This window comes from Muntiacus reevesi, chromosome X (assembly GCF_963930625.1).
Source record: "Muntiacus reevesi chromosome X, mMunRee1.1, whole genome shotgun sequence".
Lineage (NCBI taxonomy): Eukaryota > Metazoa > Chordata > Mammalia > Artiodactyla > Cervidae > Muntiacus > Muntiacus reevesi.
In genome coordinates, this window is record NC_089271.1 from 36,525,661 (window position 1) to 36,544,769 (window position 19,109).

Below are 19,109 nucleotides of genomic sequence, written 5' to 3' on the forward strand. Positions count from 1 at the left end.
GGCCCGGCAGTGGGGTCACCGAGAGGTGGGCGCTAGGCTGGCTGTGAGCCTGACTCCAGGGCGCTGGTGGGGGTGGGGAGGGACTCGGGCGGCCCAGCCGCCGAGACCTCAGTGCCTGCAGGTGGGACCGGCTTCCGGTGGGGGCGGGGTGGCAGTGCTGGGGTAGGGGCGGGGCAGGACTCAGGCGTTAAGCATCACTGAACAGACTACCTGTGGGGCAGAGGCTGGAGACACCAGCTGGGCGGCCACGCAGGTGTGCTGGCCGTTGCCTTCATCAGTGGAGAAACCTGCAGAGTTTTTCTGCAGAGCGGGTCTCCGTGAACCACACTCTCTCCCACTGCGTGTCTGCTAATAGTTAGCAGCTAGCCTCTGCGTTTCTTCCTGGTTCGTAGCCGGCTGTATTAACCTCTCGATCTGGCCGGTGGGGTGGGGGTGAAACTGAAGCAGAACCTTCCTGCAGTGTCCCAGGAACCCAGGGAAGCTGTCATTCTCCCCACTCTTAGGGAAGGGGTGAGTTCCTGGTGAGGGCAACTCTTTCTAACTGGGAGGTTCCTTCTTGGCCCTGAACAATGCCTGCTTGGGAAGAGGGGGGGAGGGTGGCAGGGAATGATGTGGGCAAAATGAATTTGTTTTTTCTTCTCTTTTTGTGTGATGATTCTCGGGTGTTTTTGTTGTTGTTGTTGTTGTTCCACAGTGTTGCTAACAGTTCCTAAGTGGACTCCAGATGTCTCCCAGAGCTGTTTGTGTTCAGGAAGAGTGTCCAGTCATTAATCTTCGTAGGGAGATTAGGAAGCTGGGGTCTCCTATGTCACTATATATTAATTTTTGGTTGTGTTGGGTTTTCCTTGCATTGTGTGGACTTTCTCTAGTTGTGGCAAGCAGGGGTTACTTTTCTTTCCAGTTGTAGGGCTTCTTATTGTGGTGGCTTCTCTTGTTGTGGAGCAGGGCCCTAGGGCGCTAGGGCTTCAGTAGTTGTGGCAAACGGGCTTAGTTGCTCTGCAGTATGTGGGATCTTCCCTGACGAGGGATCAAACCCACATCTCCTGCATGGATAAGCAGATTCTTTACCACCGAGGAGACAGGGAGAGGCGTGTTTGATCCTTGAATCGGGAAGATCCCCTGGAGAAGGAAATGGCAACCTACTCCAGTATTCTGGCCTGGGAAATCCCATGGACAGAGGAGCCCAGTGGACTACAATCCGTGGGGTAGCAAAGATTGGAACGTGATTTAGCAACTAAAACAACAAACAAACAACACCAGGGAAGCCTCCTACGTCACTGTTTATCCCATAACTTAATTTTCACTTTAGAATGGACCTATTAAGAAATGGAATTATTTTGCTTGGAGAAAAGGTTTCAAAGTGATTCAATAATATTTATGAAATCCATGTTTTTAATATTTATTTTATTCATAAAGGATTTCTATCTGACAGAAAAGGCCAGTTATTGTCAATATTGTTGTGTGTGTGTTATGAAATAAAATTACATGAGGAAGAAGCCAGTTTTGAGTTTTAAGCCAGCTTTTCCACTCTCCTCTTTCACCATCAAGAGGCTCTTTAGTTCCTCTTTGCTTTCTGCCATAAGGGTGGTGTCGTCTGCCTATCTGGCCTTATTGATATTTCTCCCGGCAATCTTGATTCCAGCTTGTGCTTCATCCAGCCTGGCATTTTGCATTAACTACTCTGAATATAAGTTAAATACGCAGTGTGAGAGTCTTGACATTCTCCTTTCCCAATTTGGAACCAGTCCGTTGTTACATGCCACGTTCTAACTGTTGCTTCTTGACCTGCATACAGGTTTTTCAGGAGGCAGGTCGGGTGGTCTAGTATTCCCATCTCTTTAAGAATTTTCCAGTTTGTTGTGATCCACATAGTCAAAGGCTTTAGCATAATCAATGAAGCAGAAGTAGATGTTTCTCTGGAATTCTCTTGCTTTTTCTATAATCCATCAGATGTTGGCAATTTGATATCTGGTTCCTCGGCCTTTTCTAAATCCAGATTGTACATCTGGAAGTTCTCGGTTCACATACTATTGAAGCCTAGCTTGGAGAATTTTGAGTGTGACTTTGCTAGCATGTGAAATGAGTGCAATTGTGCAGTAGTTTGAACATCCTTTCGCATTGCCTTTCTTTGGGATTGGAATGAAAACTGACCTTTTCCATTCCTGTGGCCACCGCTGTGTTTTCCAAATTTGCTGGGATAATGAGTGCAGCACTTTAACAGCATCATCCTTTAGGACTTGAAATAGCTCAGCTGGAATTCCATCACCTCCACTAGCTTTGTTCATGGTGATGCTTCCTCAGGCCTACTTGACTTCACACTCCAGGATGTCTGGCTCTTGGTGAGTGATCACACCATCATGTTTATACAGGTCATTAAGCTCTTTTTTGTATAGTTCTTCTTTATATTCTTGCCGCCACTTCTTTTTTTATATTTTTTTAATATCAGTGCAATATTTTTTTAAAATAATAATCATGCAAAAGAATCCTGAATATCAAAACTCTAAAGGACAAGATCAGTATGTTACAGTTTCTCCTGGGCTATTTATCTTAATAACAGCTCTATTGAGCTGTAACTCACAGACCATACAATTAACCCATTTAAAGTGTAGACTGTAGTGGTTTTTAGTCTATTCACTGAGTTGTGGAACTGTCACCATAATCAATTTTAAAACATTTCATCACCCTTTTAAGGAGCTCTGCACCATTAACACTCACTCCCCATTTCCCCCTAATCTCCCCAGTCTTAGACAACCATTAATTTACTTTCTGTCTCTATGGATTGAATTTGCTTATTCTGGGCATTTCTTATAAATGGAATCATTCAATATGTAGTCATTGGTGATTAACTTCTTTCACCTGGCATAATGTTTCCAACTCTTCCTAATATCTTCTGCTTCTGTTAGGTCCATACTATTTCTGTCCTTTATCGAGCCCATCTTTGCATGAAATGTTCCCTTGGTATCTCCAATTTTCTTGAAGAGATCTCTAGTCTTTCCCATTCTATTGTTTTCCCCTATTTCTTTGCATTGATCACTAAGAAAGACTTCCTTATCTCTCCTTGCTATTCTTTGGAACTCTGCATTCAGATTGGTATATCTTTCCTTTTCTCCTTTGTCTTTAGCTTCTCTTCTTTTCACAGCTATTGTACGGCCTCCTCAGACAACCATTTTGCCTTTTTGCATTTCTTTTTCTTGAGGAATGTTTTGATCACTGCTTCCTGCACAGTGTTACGAACCTCCATCCATAATTCTTCAGGCACTCTATCAGATCTAATCCCTTGAATATATTTGTCACTTCTACTGTATAATCGTAAGGGATTTGATTTAGGTCATACCAGAATGGTCTGGTGATTTTCCCTACTTTCTTCAATTTAAGTCTGAATTTGGTTCATGAGCTGAGCCACAGTCAGCTCCCGGTCTTGTTTTTGCTGACTGTGTGGAGCTTCTCCATCTTTGGCTGCAAAGAATAGAATCAGTCTGATTTCAGTGTTGACCATCTAGTGATGTCCATGTGTAGAGTCATCTCTTGTGAGGCTGTTTGCTATGACCAGTGCGTTCTCTTGGCAAAAATATGACCCCTAGAGTTTTCTAAATACTGGACAAAAGATCAACCAGGTAGCCTGAGATTCTTTAAAAACTGTAGTCTTTATTATCCTGTGGTGATGGTTGGGAAATAAAATAGCCTCAGGGATTGGATATTCCAGTTAATAATAGTTAATACCAACAGATTTGCAATCTTCAAGGAACTGGCATACTTTATAAAGTATAAGAGGAAACTCAGTCCTGATATGTACTACTTTGTGGACAAAAGGAGGTACCAAGAAATATTATAATACATGAATAGTGGCCCCTCTGAGTTTATTTTCTTGATCTTACTCTGAGAACTATTAGCTGTCTGATTTGGGGAAGCAGTCCAAAATATTATATTCTGAAACTTCATCTGTCAGAGAAGACTACTCCAAATACAGTAAAATCTTATTTATATAAAAAAATGAGGTTCAAAAATCTTAAGTTTTAGAATTGCATGAGAATATTAAGTAATCACGAAGTTTACCATTATATTAGATCACTTGCTTGCTAAGTACTGCTTCCTCTTTCCAGTCATGCAATTCCCAATTAAGTAACAATAAAAATCACTAGCACTCCCACTCACATACAAAAAGCGAAACATCCCTCTTTCACATCAGATGGAGGGAAATTCAGGGCAGAAGGAATGAACCACTTTTGTCTTTCCTGAGATTCCAGAGGAAATTTTAGATCTCCTTGCATTTGTTGATAAGAAGAAAGAATCATGCTTCTAAACATCTCCCAGGAATAGTTAATGTGCCTGTATTGGCTGAAAATCACCAGAGCATGCAATTCACATAGTAATTATTCCATATGTAGCTAATGAAGTTCAGCAGACCTCTCTGATGATCCTGTTTTTCAGTTGGGGGCTCAGCAGCACCCACCCATGGCTAAAATATTAAAGTCAAGTATCTCCATTGTCAGCTTCCTGGTGCATTTATTACTTGGTGTTCCATTCTTCTAGAGCCACTGTGCCTGTTACTTAACAGATCAAAGGCAACAGCGGGTTTGACCACATCCAACTCACAATGGAATTACACTGTCAACCTCCTTTTAAGAATATGAGTTTTTGCACTTTTTTCCTTTGTAGAAACCATTCAGCAAATTTTACTTTCCATGTGCTCGGTAGAAAAATGCATTTTGAGAAGTCTTCCTCTTTAAGATATTGTACATCAAAGAATGTGGAGATGGAAATAGGGGTAAAAAATGCAACATCACTAGATGATACCAGCATTAATTAGAAGGACTGAAACAAAATAGGGAATATTACAATAAAATGGAGTGAGTCTTTTTCCTTGCTTTAAAAAAAACAGTAAATGTTTCCTTTGATGGCCATTTGGGCCCCTAGTTTCCACTACTCTCTATATCCATGTCCTCTGCAATGTGGCTTCACAGTTTCTTTCAGCAAGAGCAGGAGTCTATTCACTCACCCCCTTAAACCTCGGCTATCCTTATAACTTGGCACTGACCGGTGGAATGCAGTGAAATTGGTGTGTGAGTTCCAGAGTCTAGGCCTCAAGAAACCTGGCCTGCTTCTCTGTTCTCTTTTGCCCTTCTGCCTTTTCCATGGCAGTATGCCCAGGCTAGCTTGCTCAGAGGTCAAGTGTGGAGAACAGAGCAGATCCAGCCTAGAAGTGCCAGCCGAGATACCAGACACACAAGAGCCCAAGACTAACAGAACTTCTTAGGCAACCCACTACTGACTGTGGATGTATAAGTGAGTCCAGCTTAAATCAACAGAATCACCCAAATGACCTCTAGATGCATAGAAAATAGTAAAAAGTTCTTGTTTTAAGCCTCTAGAATAATTTGTTACATGACAAAGCTGCTGACTGGACAGGTCTAGGGTGAGGGTTGAAGGTGATAATATACTTGTAGACACTGCATGAGAAATTTTTCTGGGGATTACCATAAAGAACACGTTGGCTTTACTTTGAGTAAAAACACTATATCCTCTGAATTATCATGACTGATGTGGCATTATACTTGCTTTGAAAATCCCTGGGATCATGGATCCCAAAGGTGTTGCCATGTAGAAAATACAAGTAGTTTATTTTAGACAGCTCTAACCCAATGGATAGCACCTTGTCCTGTCTATGCAGCAATAAGCTATCAGACAGTCTATCTGAAACAGAACTAAAAACCGGGGATGAGGGCAGGAGGAAGTGTATGAGCCGCCAAAATAGAACTAAAATCCACAAACAGTACTTATAACTCTGCCCAAGCCAATCTGAAATTCACTCAGAGCATTTTCATACTTGCCATAACAAGCTCAGTGATCTTGGTCCCAAATCCATAGTTGATGAGAAGTGGCAAATAAGAAGAAGCAGAGGGCGGCAGAGGATGAGATGGTTAGATAGCATCACTGACTGAATTTGAATAAAGTCAAGTCAAATTTGGACAAGAATTTGAATAAACTCCAGGAGATAGTGAAGGACAGAGGAGCCTGGCGTGCTGCAGTTCATGGGGTTGCAACCAGTCAAACACGACTTAATGACAAAAAATAACAGGACAGAGTGGTATCAAGTGACATCTGAGAACCTAAATGAAGGGCAAAGAAAGACATGCTACAGCAGACCCAAAAACTCAGAAGCATAGCAATCTGGAGTCATTGAGTGTAAGGAAAAGAGGTCCATATACCTCAACAAAACAAAGACATCATTGTATTGTATTTCCTTTTTTTGAACTGTATTTCTTCATTCATTCATTCATTCATATTCAACAAATGCTATACACTGAGCTTTTTCTCTGGTCATTGTACTGACCAGAACCTAAAGGGTGGCGAATATTAATTAGAACCTACAATTTGACACAATATCCTGTGTGATGGCTGGAGAAGGCAATGGCAACCCACTCCAGTACTCTTGGCTGGAAAATCCCAGGGACGGTGGAGCCTGGTAGGCTGCCATCTATGGGGTTGCACAGAGTCAGACACAACTGACGCGAGCAGCAGCAGCATGTCTGACTCTTTGTGACCCCATGGACTGTAGCCCGCCAGGCTCCTCTGTTCATGGGATTCTGCAGGCAAGAGTACTGGAGTGGGTTGCCATTCCCTTCTCCAGGGGATCTTCCCCACCCAGGGATCGAACCCAGGTCTCCCACATTGCAGGCTGATTCTTTACTATCTGAGCCATCAAGGAAGCCCTGCTCCATTCAAAAAAAGATAAAAAAGAGTTAAATCATGTTAGTCAGCTAGGTATTCATGCACAATGGTTAAGATTTTTGTCTCTGTTTAAAGGGCAAATTTTCAGTTATCTGGAAAGTTCAGACATTGAAAATGACTCATTTCAGGGTGTTCCTAGATGGCTTAAGTTTTGCATTATTAGTATGTCCAAGTTATGTCTAATGTGGGTTTTGTATAGTTAGTGTATCCCTTTCCAGTATAGGAATATCCACATTTCTTGGAGAAAGACAAGGAGAACTTGTGTAGATTTTCCTTTAAAAAGTAAACTTTGGGGACTTTCCTGGTGGTCCAGTGGCTAAGACTCCATGCTCCCAGTGCAGGGGACCCGGGTTCAATCCGTGGTCAGGGAACTAGATCCCACATGCCACAACTAAAGAGTTTGTATGCTGCAAGTAAAGACCTGGTGCAAATAAATAAATAAATTTTTTTTTTAAAGTAAACTTTGTTTATAATTAAAGATAAAAATACAGAATTAGATTGCTTTCAAAGTGGGGAGGGGAAAACAAAGTTACATGATATGTAAGACATTAAAAGAAGAAATATAGTTTTCTTCTTCTGAAAATAATGCCTTAAATCTTCTGCTAAAAATGGAAAAGTACAGAATATACTAACAATATTTTTTTTTACTTTTCATTTTCTTTTACTGGTATTTAAAAACAAGATTAGTTATTTTCAGAAATGAGGAAGTTTTGACCTGCTGGATAAAGTTCTGCTGCAGGTGGTGTTGATTGCTTTCAGATGGCAGAGAATGGTAAGCTCTTCTCTAAGTGAAGATTAAACTGGGAAAATGAACCCAAAGTGTGCCTAGCACTTAGGGAAAAAAACACGAAACTCACAAGTCACATGGAAAAGACAGATTCAACTACATAATAAAAATTTAGACACTTCCAGTTTGAGATGAACTGACCCTAAGCAATTTTCTTCCTCTTTCTCCCAAGACTTATAAAGCACATTTAAAAATAATAATGCAAAAAGAATAAAAGAGGGCCATCAAGGGATAAAAGATTTCAGTATATTCCTAGAAGCTGGGTAATTGGCAAGGGAGTGGTAATTCATGAACTGGGATGATGAAAACCAAAACCAGAATTATGTGAAGAGGAGGCTAAAGCTCAAGAAGATGCCTAGCTGTCCTGAAGAACGCCAGAGGGTTTCAGTTCTGTTCAGTCACTCAGTTGTGTCCAACTCTTTGCAACACCAGGGACTGCAGCACTCCAGGCTTCCCTGTCCATCACCAATTCCCGGAGCTTGCTCAAGCTCATGTCCATTGAGTCAGTGATGCCATCCAACCATCTCATCCTCTGTCATCCCCTTCTCCTCCTGCCCTTAATCTTTCCCAGCATCAGGGTCTTTTCCAATGAGTCAGTTCTTCACATCAGGTGGCCAAAGCATTGGAGCTTCAGCATCAGTCCTTCCAATGAATATTCAGGATTGCCGGAGGGTTTAGGGACATGGAAATACCAGATATAAAGGAAGAGAATAGTGACACCTGTGACTAAAAAGAGTAGAACATCATCCAACTAATGAAAATTCCAGAAAGAATGCAGAGATAGCAGGTGGGAGAAAAGCATCAAAGAGAGAAGATAATTTCTCTGAGCCAAATAACACAAGTTATCATACTGATAGGATTCCACTGAATAACCAGTACATTGAAAGTGAATCCCCACATCTAGACACAGTGTTACAAAGTTTCAGAATATCAGGTTAAAGCAAGTGGAAAGAGCCTACACAAAGTACAATCAAACAAATCAAAACACAGCTAACCCATAATGTAGAAAGAATCAAACAGTTTCTACCAACACTGCAGACTTGAGGACTGTGAACTTCCATAGCTCCTCATAGTTTTGCTACAAGTTATATTCAACTTTGAGTTCTGTTTGGTCTCAGACTAGGTTCCCTTGAAAGCAGAGTTTAAAGCAAAGATTAAAGTGCAAGAGGTGTGCTCTTCCATCTGAGCCACCAGGGAAGCTGGCTGAAATTTAAGGAGTATGCTTTTCATTTATTTCAGATGGGACTGGACCTTTAATTTGTGAAATCTGTTGATAACTCCAGATATTAATAGAGGGTGTCAAAACTGAATTGAGTTGCAGGACACCTAGCTGGTGTTAGAGAATTGGTCAGTTTAGGGTAAAATCCATCCATACATTTGGCAACCAGAAGTGAAATAGTGTTGAGAGGAGAGAGATTTTCCTTTTCATCACCCTCCTCCTATCCCCCCAGCCTGTAACCCACATTTTTGCACTGTATGGTCCAGCCTCAGTGACATGAGAAAAACAAGATGTCATGTTTTGCGTTGGGACATTTCATTGAAGTCTGGGGAGAAAGGAGCCACCCCACACAGATGGGACTCTGACATGAGGGAAAGAAAGGAGACATTTGAGAGAATCAAGGAGGAAGCACACAGTTCATGTCCTATAAGCTGGTTGTTGTTCAGGCGCCCAGTCATGTCCAACTCTTTGCAATCCCGTGGACTGCAGGCCTCCCTGTCCCTCACCATCTCGCGGAGTTTGTCCAGGTTCCTGTCCATTGCATCAGTGATGCTGTCCAGCCATCTCATCCTCTGATGCCCTCTTCTCCTTCTGCCCTCAATCTTTTCCAGCATCAGGGACTTTTCCAATGAGTCGACTGTTCGCATCAGACGACCAAAATACTGGAACTTCAGCTTCAGCATCAGTCCTTCCAGTGAGTATTCAGGGTTGATTTCCTTTAAGATTGATAGGTTTGATCTCTCTATAACCCAGCTAAACACTCAATTGTAAGGCAGAATAAAGGTATTTTGTGACTCCCATTTTCTTCCTTTTCAAATCACTTGTTGATTATATAATGTATGTAAAGCTAAGTGCATAATGGACACTCATCTGGAGTGTGCAGCTCAAGCCATTTCTTACATATGTAGGCACCATGTAATACCACACAGATTGAGATCCAGAACATTCCTAGAAACCTGATTTCCCTCTTGCCCCTCGACAGTCAACACCCTGACACTTAGAGATCATCACTGTTCTGACTGCTAATATATACTTGTTTTTTGTAAGCTCTGAATTTCATATTCATAGAATCCTGTAGTATATGCAGTTTTGTGCCTTTTGTTCAAAAATCTTCCTGTAACTCATTCATGCTGTGTGCAGTAGAAGTTTGTCCTTTTTTATGGTGGTGTTACCTTCAGTTGTATGATGCCACTGAAATTCATTTACCCATTCTTCCATTAATAAACATCTGGTTTGTTTCAGGTTTGTTTCCAATTTTCAGCTATTGTGAGTAAAGCTACTCTAAATATTTTTGTATATCTTTTGGTAAACATATGCATATATGTAGGAGTCAGATTCCTAGATCATAGAGTAGTGTATGGTTGTTTATTTTGTTTTTACAGATTTTTATTTATTTATTTTTATTTTTGACCCTGGCTCATGGCATGTGGGATCTTGTTCCTCGACCAGGGAACCAACCTGAGCCCCCTGCAGTGGAAACGAGCACAGTCTTAACCACTGGACTGCCAGGGAAGTCCCTGAGTGGTGTATGTTTAGATTTAATAGACACTTGTAGACTTTTCCAAAGTGGTTGTCCCAATTTATAACTTATAGTCCTGGACTTTCCTAGCAATCCAGTTGGCTAAGACTCCATGCTTCCACTGCAGTGGACACAGATTCGATCCCTGGTCAAGGAACTAAGAGCTCACATGCCACGAGGTGTGGCCAAAAAAAAGAAATAGAAAATATATAGTTCTACTAGCATACTATGAATGTATAATAATTAAGACAGTGTGGTATAAGATATAAAATAACTATATATTTTTCACATTTATATAGTCAATTTAACATAAATGTATATAAATCATAAATATATAAAAATCAAATTAATCTATATTCATGTAAACCAAATGTAATATTTCACTTAAGGGAAAGGTTGGTCTTTTCTATAAATGATGCTAAAGCAATTATATATCCATATGAAATAATATAAACCTTGACTTCTATCTTATCAGAAAATTAGAGATTAGTATAGACTTAAGTGACCTAAATGCAAAATGTTACTAACAAAACTTGTAGAATAAAATGTAGATTATCTTTATGATATGGTTTAATAAGGTTTAATTAAAAAGGTTTAATGAACAGCATATAATGAGCACTAACCATAAAAGAAAAAAATTAAAAATCAGACTTTATAAAATTAGGATATTTTGTTCATTGAAAAATATTAAGAAAGTGAAAAGATAAGTCACAGATAGGGAGAAGATAACTGAAATACATACATCCATAAAGGACTCATTTTTCAAGTATATAAAGAACCTGTACAGATCTATAATAGAGACAAAGATATTCAAAATGGACAAAACACTTCAACAGTCACTTCTCAACAAAATGTATCTACATAGTCAATAGCAATGAAAAATTCTCAACTTCATTAGTCATCAGGAAGACACAAATTAAGATCACAGGGCAATACTACCTCATATGGACCAATACAGCTAAAATTTTGAACTTTTGATGTTAGTGAAGACGTGGGGTAATTGGGACTCTAAGACATTTTCATATTTTTAGGTACACTAAAATTAACCTCCCATTACTCTTTCTTGAGAAGTCACTCGAGGCTATATTTTTTGAAAAATGAGGAAGTAACCTAAAAAAATGAGGAAGTAGGATCTAGAAAGCAGTGGTTCTAACCCAGGAGAGCAGAGAAAGAATATCCCAGGATTATGACTGTGGAATATTTCAGGCTGAGCAGATATTTTGATCAAAGCCGCAGGAAATAAATGAATGGGATGAAATACATAACCTGATGGGGAGTTGGGTTTCTTGAGCATATGGGAAAAACATTTGATGGGAGCTTTGGAAAAGTATCAATTCAGACATCACTCTAGGAATATCTTCTTTTTAGTAGCATAGACATGACATTAGAGCCATAGAGAAGGAAAAATATACTAGCACAACTCAGCTCAAAATTAATAATAATAAATAATGAACCTGGAATGTTAGGTCCATTGATCAAGGCAAACTGGAAGTGGTCAAACAGGAGATCCCTAGAGTGAACATCTACCTTTTAGGAATCAGCGAACTAAAATGGACTGGAATGGGTGAATTTAATTCAGATAACCATTATATCTTTTATATCTACTACTGTGGGCAGGAATCCCTTCGAAGAAATGGAGTAGCCATCATAGTCTACAAAAGAGTCCAAAATGCAGTACTTGGATGCAATCTCAAAAACAACAGAATGATCTCTGTTTGTTTCCAAGGCAAACCATTCATTATCACAGTAATCCAAGTCTATGCCCCGATCAGTAATGCTGAAGAAGCTGAAGCTGAACGGTTCTATGAAGACTTACAAGACCTTCTAGTACTAACACCCCAAAAAGACGTCCTTTTCGTTATAGGGGACTGGAATGCAAAAGTAGAAAATCAAGAAATACCTGGAGTAACAGGTAAATTTGGCATTGGAGTACAGAATGAAGCAGGGCAAAGGCTAATAGAGTTTTGCCAAGAGAACGCACTGATCTTAGCAAACACTCTCTTCCAACAACACAAGAGAAAACTCTACACATGGACATCACCAGATGGTCAATACAAAAATCAGATTGATTATATTCTTTGCAGCCAAAGATGGAGAAGCTCTATACAGTCAGCAAAAACAAGACTGGGAGCTGACTGTGGCTCAGGTCATGAACTCCTTATTGCCACATTGAGACTTAAATTGAAGAAAGTAGGAAAAACCACTGGACCATTCAGGTATGACCTAAATTAAATTCCTTATGATTATACAATGGAAGTGACAAATAGCTTCAAGGGATTAAGTCTGATAGAGTGCCTGAAGAACTATGCATGGAGGTTCGTGACATTGTACAGGAGGCAGTGATCAAAACCATTCTTAAGAAAAAGAAATGCAAAAAGGCAAAATGGTTGTCTGAGGAGGCCTTACAAATAGCTGTGAAAAGAAGAGAAGTGAAAGGCAAAGGAGAAAAGAAAAGATATTCTCATTTGAATGCAGAGTTCCAAAGAAGAGCAAGGAGAGATAAGAAAGGCTTTCTCAGTGATCAGTGCAAAGAAATAGAGGAAAACAATAGAAGGGGAAAGACTAGAGATCTCTTCAAGAAAATTAGAGACACCCAGGGAACATTTCATTCAAAGATGGGCACAATATAGGACAGAAATGGTGTGGACCCAACAGAAGCAGAAGATATTAAGAAGAGGTAGCAAGAATACACAGAAGTATACAAAAAAGATCTTCATGACCCAGATAATCACGATAGTGTGATCACTCACCTAGAACCAGACGTCCTGGAATGCGAAGTCAAGTGGGCCTTAGAAAGTATCACTATGAACAAAGCTAGTGGAGGTGATGGAATTCCAGTTGAGCTATTTCAAATCCTAAAAGATGATGCTATGAAAGTGCTGCACTCAATATGTCAGCAAATTTGGAACACTCAGCAGTGGCCACAGGACTGGAAAAGGTCAGTTTTCATTCCAATCCCTAAGAAAGGCGATGCCAAGGAATGCTCAAACTACCGCACCATCACACTCATCTCACATGCTAGCAAAGTAATGCTCAAAATTCTCCAAGCCAGGCTTCAACAGTACGTGAACTGTGAATTTCCAGATGTTCAAGTTGGATTTAGAAAAGGCTAAGGAACCAGAGATCAACTTTCCAACATCTGTTGGATCATCGAAAAAGCAAGAGAATTCCTGAAAAACATCTACTTCTGCTTTATGGACTACACCAAAGCCTTTGACTGTGTGGATCACAACAAACTAAGGAAAATTCATAAAGAGATGGGAATACCAGACCACTTGACCTGCCTCTTGAGAAATCTGTATGCAGATCAAGAAGCAAGAGTTAGAACTGGACATGAAACAACAGACTGGTTCCAAATAGGGAAAGGAGTATGTCAAGGCTGTGTATATTGTCACCCTGCTTATTTAACTTATATGCAGGGTACATCATGAGAAATGCTGGACTGGATGAAGCACAAGCTGGAATCAAGATTGCTGGGAGAAATATCAATAACCTCAGATATGCAGATGACACCACTCTTATGGCAGAAAGCAAAGAAGAATTAAAGAGCCTCTTGATGAAAGTGAAAGAGGAGAGTGAAAAAGTTGGCTTAAAACTCAACATTCAGCAAACTAAGATCATGGCATCTGGTCACATCACTTCATGGCAAATAGATGGGGAAACAAAGGAAACAGTGAGAGAGTTTATTTTGGGGGGCTCCAAAATCACTGCAGATGGTGACTGCAGCCATGAAATTAAAAGATGCTTGCTTATGACCAACCTAGACAGCATATTAAATAGCAGAGACATTACTTTGCCAACAAAGGTCCATCTAGTCAAAGTTTTGATTTTTCCTGTAGTCATGTATGGATGTGAGAGTTGGACTATAAAGAAAGCTGAGTGCAAAAGAATTGATGCTTTTGAACTGTGGTGTTAGAGAAGACTCTTGAGTCCCTTGGACAGCAAGGAGATCCAACCAGTCCATCCTAAAGGAAATTAGTCCTGCATATTCATTGGAAGGACTGATGTTGAAGCTGGAACTCTAATACTTTGGCCACCTGATACAAAGAACTGACTCATTTGAAAAGACCCTGATACTGGGAAAGATTGAAGGCAGGAGGAGAAGGGGACGACAGAGGATAAGATGATTGGATGGCATCTCCAACTCAATGAACATGAGTTTGAGTAAGCTCTGGGAGTTGGTGATGGACATGGAAGCATGGCGTGCTGCAGTCCATGGGGTCACAAAAAGTCGGACATGACTGAGTGACTGAACTTAACTGAATGATCTATATTATCATAATATCATAATGTCATTATAATGTGAATCTTTATTGGTTTTCTGATTTCAGAATTATTATAAGCATACATCATTTTATTGCATTTTCTTTTATTGTGCTTTGCAGATACTGTATTTTTTACATATTGAAGTTTTGTGGCAACCCTGTGTGGAGCAAGTGTATTGGCACCATTTTTCCAACAGCATTATTTTTTTTTTAACAGCATTATTTTTAATGAAGGTATGTACATTGTTTCCTTAGACATAATGCTATTTGCACATGTAATAGGCTATCATATAATGTAAAGAAAACTCCTGTATCCACTGGAAAACCCCAAAGTGTGTGTGACTCGCTTTATTGAGATATTCACTTTATTGTGGTGGTCTGGAACTGAAAGATCTCTGAGGTATGCTTGTAGACAAATCACAGAAGAATTAGGCATGTATACAATGGTTTGAAAAGATATGCACCAAAGTATTGATGTTAATCTGAGGAAGTAAGAGGGATTTGGGGTTGGTGAAAGGCTGTTCTCACTTTTGTTTCCTGTTGTGTTGTGTTACTTTTTTGAATATTTTGATCAGATTTCACATGATCAGATTCATGCTTAGATTTTGTTTATAAAACCGCCTATTCTAAGTTTTGGTGGGAAATGTAATTCTGGTCAGCCCATCTTACGTCTTTCCTCTTTCAAAAACTTTTCAAGGCTTTAGAGCCCCGACTTTGTAACATGACTTAAAAGGGACGGTGTTTACTTTTTGGCTTCACTTCTTTACTTCTTGATTTTGTACCTAGCAATATTGATATTATGAGGGCTTCCCTTGTGACTCAGATGGTAAAGAATCCACCTGCCAGTGCAGGAGACCCAGGTTTGATCCCTGGGTCACAAAGATGGCCTGGAGAAAGGAATGACAGCCCACCCCAGTATTCTTACCTGGAGAATTCCATGGACAGAGGAGCATGGGGGGATACAGTCCACAGGGTGGCAAAGAGCCAGACACCACTGAGCGACTAAACAACACAACAAACAACAACATTATACCTAATACTGGGTGGGCTGAAAAGTGCCATCCTGCCATATGCCTCATACTGGGTACTTGTGAAGAACACCACTAGTTCATGATCCTTTTTGTGTTCAAAATGCACTCAACCTTTGCCTAAGGTTGACAACCCCAGGGTTCTTCCTTCCTGTCACAGTGTTAAGCTCAAAGTCCTGGAATGTTGGTTGATACCCAGGAGTTACTGTCATTTCTACCTGCAAGCCAGTCAATTCTCAGTTAACAGCCAGGAGCTCATTGCCAGCATTAAGTTTTCCAACTTTCCCTCCTAGATCTGCAGATTTAATAGATACAGGATTTTCTTCCCAAGGGACTACAAGCAACATTTTAACACCTTGCCTGTTGCCTCACAGAGATCTTCACTTTTTTCAGTCTTCAGTATCTGCTGCTTTGCTACCCACCAACAGATCGCTATGTCAAAGTCATTTATTTTAGTTTTCTTATGCTATGCCCTACTTTCTATCTCAATTTCTATGTCAGTAAGTCAGTATTAGACTCTGCTGCAGTAACAAACAACACCCATATCTCAACAGCTTAAAGCAATAAAAGTTTACTTCTTGCTATACTACATGATCATTGCATGTTGGCTGGGGGTGAGAGGAGACTGTTCAACCCAGGCTGGGGCAGGCTCCATCTTCTTGCTTCTATGTGCTAAGGGTGCTATATGCTTCATTTCATTGAATCCTCACAATTATTTTTCCTGCTTTTCAGAGGAGGAAATTGAGACATAGAGATATTAAGCAATTTTCCCAGGAACATTTCTTTCCTAGGAAACAAAGCAGTTAGGATTTGAATCTGATTGGTTTGTCTCCCACCAAACTTAACTACTACCCTTCATGCTGTTTCTTCATAGAATAATGATGAAGGATTAAGGTAAATGAATGAAGATACTGAAGTTCACTGGGATGAAGGGGGGCAGTTTAAACTCAAAAGATGATCTTGGAAGAATTCTTTCTTTAATTTGTTCATTTATATATTTCGACTATGCTGGGTCTTCATTGCTACACACAGGCTTTCTCTAGTTGCAGCAAACAGGGGCTACTCTTGGTTGCCGTGTGCAGGCTTCTCATTGCAGTGACTTCTCTTCTTATGGAACACATCAGCTTCAGTAGTTGTGGCATGCAGGCTTAGTTGCTCTACAGCATTGAACTTATGTCTCTGCAATGGCCGGTGGGTTCTTAACCACTGGACCCCCAGAGAAGTCCTTGGAAGAGAATTCTACTTTCAAACCCAGAAGTTTAATTAGTGACAATATCTAAGAGCAAAATTGGGTTATGATGTTAAACAGTTAACAATCGAGTGAGATTAAAGTGCATCTATTTTTGTAATTTCATTTATTTTAATAAGATACTTAAGATATAATCCTAGAATACAGTGTGGTATGGTTTCCAGATCTAGGGCCACTGTGAGTCCTGGAGTACCTGTGATTATCTGGGGAGACTGGATGTGAGAGGTGAATGGCTGTGGAAAGGGTTGGTGTTGCTTGAAGCCCTAGGAGCTCTGTGGATGGTCAACCGAACTGAAGCAGCATTCTAAGTGGAAAAGAAGCACCCTAAATGGAGAAATCTGTGTTCCTCTTACAGACTTGTGATGTGTTTGCTCGTCTCCCACTGTGGGATTGAGGATTCAGCTGTTTACTGTCTAGTAGAACTCGTAGAAGTGGGAAACTGAGAACAGACATAGAGAACAGTCATGTTTTGAGGCTGGATATGAAAATTATCCGGAGAAGGCAATGGCACCCCACTCCAGTACTCTTGCCTGGAAAATCCCATGGACGGAGGAGCCTGGTGGGCTACAGTCCATGGGGTTGTGAAGAATTGGACACGACTGAGTGACTTCACTTTCACTTTTCACCTTCATGCATTGGAGAAGGAAATGGCAACCCACTCCAGTGTTCTTGCCTGGAGAATCCCAGGGACAGTGGAACCTGGTGGGCTGACGTCTGTGGGGTAGCACTGAGTCGGACATGACTGAAGTGACGCAGCAGCAGCAGCAGCATGAAAATTATCTCTGGACTTCTGTGGCAATCCAGCAGTTAAGACTCTGCACTTCCACTGCAGGGGCGCGGGTTCAATCCCTGGTTGGGGAACTAAGATCCCACAAGCTACGTGGCATGAAGTGAAGTGAAAGTCACTCAGTTGTGTCCGACTCTTTGCTACCCCATGAACCATACAGTTCATGGAATTCTCTAGGCCAGAATACTGGAGTGGGTAGCCTTTCCCCTCTCCAGGGGATCTTCCCAACCCAGGGATTGAACCCAGGTCTCCCGCATTGCAGGCAGATTCTTTACCAGCTGAGCCATAAGGGAAGCCCAAGAATACTGAAGTAGGAGCCTATCCCTTCTCCATTGGATCTTCCTGACCCAGGAATCGAACCGGCGTCTCCTGCATTGCAGGCAGTTTCGTTACCAACTGAGCTATCAGGGAAGCCAACCCAAAAATAAATGAAGAAATCAATTTTTTTTTAAAAGAAGGAAAATGGTCTCTAACAGTCCACTGATATCAGTGAGACTGTGAGGTAAGCAGTGACTGTCACCATAGCTGCAGCCAAAAGGGTTGCCATCCACCTCCTCAGTGCATGACTGAGTTGATCACACCCTTCTCCTTGCGAAACTCTCCTCACTGGACTTTCCAGGACCACACCCTCTTCCGACACTGCTGTAGTTTTCTTCTGACTCTGCTGCCCGTCCCCTAAGCCTTCCATCTCCAGCGCATGACTCCGTTTGCTTACCCAGAACCTCCGCTTACCCAGTTACCTGCTGCTGACTTTTCTCTCTCTCACACAACAGGCATCTCATTTTCAAGTCCTGTCCACCCTACCTTCAGATCATGTCCAGCATCTGACCTCCATGGCTGCTCATCACCTCTGCCTTGACTATCCTAGTCTGGGCTGCCATCATCTGTCACCTGCATATCACAGTAGCCCTGCTGACGGGGCTCTTGGCTTCTGTCCCCACCCGCCTACTGTTCACTCTCAACACAGGAGCCACGGGGATCACTCCCTCCTCTGCTCAGAAACATCAGAGCAGCAGCATCTCACGCAGATATGGTCCCATATGATCAAGTCCCCTGGCACCTATTTGGTTTTATTTTTCATTACCTCCTTCCTTTTCTCACTCAGCTCCAGCCACACTGGCCCTTTTCTTGTGTTAATATTTCTTTCTTTCTTTGGCTGTGCCAGGTCTTAGTTGCAGCATGCAGGATCTTTAGTTGCGGCATGTGGCATCTATTCCCTGACCTGGGATCGAACCCAGGCTCCCTACAGTGGGAGGGTGGAGTCTTAGCCACTGGACCTCCACGGAAGTCCCTCACACTGGCCACTTTGTCCCTCAAACATACCAAGTCTGGTTTCACCTCAGGATCGTCACATTTATGATTCCTTCTGCCTGGAAGGCACCGTCTGTCACAATTCTGTGTGACTCACTCCCTCATCTCCTTCCGACCTCAGATGGAATGTCACCTTTACGAGAGAGGTCTGCTCTGACTGTTGCGTCTGAAACAGCACCCTTGACACTGTCCCCTCCCTCCCTGAGCCACCCCTT